Source organism: Schistocerca cancellata, unplaced genomic scaffold (assembly GCF_023864275.1).
Source record: "Schistocerca cancellata isolate TAMUIC-IGC-003103 unplaced genomic scaffold, iqSchCanc2.1 HiC_scaffold_674, whole genome shotgun sequence".
In the NCBI taxonomy this organism is placed as follows: domain Eukaryota; kingdom Metazoa; phylum Arthropoda; class Insecta; order Orthoptera; family Acrididae; genus Schistocerca; species Schistocerca cancellata.
In genome coordinates, this window is record NW_026046685.1 from 575,001 (window position 1) to 577,500 (window position 2,500).

General features: G+C 57.9%; 1 non-coding gene across 1 annotated transcript in view; it reads left to right on the top strand.

Annotated features, from left to right (window-relative positions):
• The first annotated feature begins 1,633 nt into the window (after window positions 1-1,633).
• Window positions 1,634-2,500, top strand: part of LOC126138942 (small subunit ribosomal RNA) — a 1,909-nt gene continuing 1,042 nt past the window's right edge. The window contains exon 1 of the ribosomal RNA XR_007528432.1: window positions 1,634-2,500. This exon is cut by the window's right edge and continues 1,042 nt beyond it. This is a non-coding gene — a ribosomal RNA (small subunit ribosomal RNA).

Consider the following 2,500-nt stretch of genomic DNA (forward strand, 5'->3'; position numbering starts at 1 on the left):
ATGTTCAACACTTCGCAAGTGTTGCTTACTTTTGACATGCTCCCGCTGTACACTGTAATGTGGACGACTGCAGGATGTACATCGCCCCCCCCCTCCCCCCTGCCTTCGCACGCTGGTCGTTCAGGTGCTTGCGTGTTCAATGCCCTTCGCAGCTGTTCACTGGCATTCGCATGTCGAAGCGCTCAGTCTACGTCGTGGTACGGCCTGTGTCCACTGTCCGCTGATGTCGTAAGCTTAACCCTCACATTGTACTGCACATAGGTCCGTATGTACTGAATGATACGCTGTGGCACATGTGTGACCGTACAACGACTGCGCCCAACAACAGCGAACCATACGGTCCAAATGTTGTGCACTCAGCCACGTGCCGTCTCCCCATAACAGCTACATTGCAGTGTGGTACGCCATAGAGACGTGTGGGAGTAACGGACGCCCTGGATGGCGATCAGCATGAGCCGTCTGTTGATGTAGTGGCGCGTGTATTCAAACGTAGTCGTCTCTTCTCACACAGTGTGATAGCATGGTGCACCGCGTTCCACATCTGCGACATGGTACAGATGCTGGTTGACAGTCGGTCTCGTAATGGACATCGCATACGTAGGGGGCCACCTCCCACGTGTTCTCTAGTCGTGCACATTTTGTTGCGTGTATGTGGGCAGACGTAGTGTGTCGTGACACCTAACAGACAGGTATGCAATAATCGTTGCATTTGCAAACTGGGATGGACGTCTACGTTTGCTGGTGACGTTACGCAAATGAACAACTGGTAAACCCATTGTGGTACGGTTGTTGTTGCTGGAGGTAAATCAGTAAGGGCAAATCTGTGTGTGAAGCGATACGCGGCGGTGGCTGGGTGGGACCGTCCCCGGCCGGTGAGGGGGGGCCGCCCGGCGTGCTGGCCGCGCGGTGCGTGGGCGCACGCGCTACAGCCGGCTGGTGGGGGCGCCCAGTGGCAGGCGCGCCGGCCGACGGACGCGGCAGGCGGCGCAGCTGCGCGCCGGGGCACCCTGCGCGCGGCGCCGGGCGGCCAAAGTGGGTCCTCGCGGGCCCGGTGCGAAGCGCGGTGGACATCTGCAGTGTGCTGGTCCGACTGAGGACTGTGTGCGTTGAGGATGCGCCGCCGCCCGGCACTCGGCGCCGCGACGCCGTCTGCTGCTCGGTCGCCCCAGCGGTTCTCGCTGGTGGTTTGTATCGCAGTTGTGCAGACGTGTTGGCACGTGCGCTGTGCTGGGAGAGTTCGCTTCGGCACCCACGTGGGGCCTTTGCCCTTCTGTGGCGCTGGCGTTGGAGCTGCCGGTCACCGTAGGTGGCGCGTGTTGTCTCCCGCCGGCAATGCCACGACAGCACGCTCCCGGGCCTCTGTCGGCAGCGGCAAGCTCAGTTGGGAGCACGGGTGGTCGCACCTAAAGCGTCTACTCGCCTAACTCCGGGCGATTGCGCCTCTCTCGAACCCGACCAAGTACTTAGGACGGCGCTGCGCGCCGCCGGGACCTGAGAGGGTTTCGAGGTGTATTGTGCAGGGGAGCTCAGCCTCCTCCTGTTTGCAGAATAATTGAGCGGACGCTTGCGTGTTCGCGCGGGCCCCTGGGACACACTCCCGGGCGGCCGGCTGCTCAGCTCTAGTTGACGCAGCTCCCTGGTTGATCCTGCCAGTAGTCATATGCTTGTCTCAAAGATTAAGCCATGCATGTCTCAGTACAAGCCGCATTAAGGTGAAACCGCGAATGGCTCATTAAATCAGTTATGGTTCCTTAGATCGTACCCACGTTACTTGGATAACTGTGGTAATTCTAGAGCTAATACATGCAAACAGAGTCCCGACCAGAGATGGAAGGGACGCTTTTATTAGATCAAAACCAATCGGTCGGCTCGTCCGGTCCGTTTGCCTTGGTGACTCTGAATAACTTTGGGCTGATCGCACGGTCCTCGTACCGGCGACGCATCTTTCAAATGTCTGCCTTATCAACTGTCGATGGTAGGTTCTGCGCCTACCATGGTTGTAACGGGTAACGGGGAATCAGGGTTCGATTCCGGAGAGGGAGCCTGAGAAACGGCTACCACATCCAAGGAAGGCAGCAGGCGCGCAAATTACCCACTCCCGGCACGGGGAGGTAGTGACGAAAAATAACGATACGGGACTCATCCGAGGCCCCGTAATCGGAATGAGTACACTTTAAATCCTTTAACGAGTATCTATTGGAGGGCAAGTCTGGTGCCAGCAGCCGCGGTAATTCCAGCTCCAATAGCGTATATTAAAGTTGTTGCGGTTAAAAAGCTCGTAGTTGGATTTGTGTCCCACGCTGTTGGTTCACCGCCCGTCGGTGTTTAACTGGCATGTATCGTGGGACGTCCTGCCGGTGGGGCGAGCCGAAGGCGTGCGACCGCCTCGTGCGTGTTCGTGCGTCCCGAGGCGGACCCCGTTGAAATCCTACCAAGGTGCTCTTTATTGAGTGTCTGGGTGGGCCGGCACGTTTACTTTGAACAAATTAGAGTGCTTAAA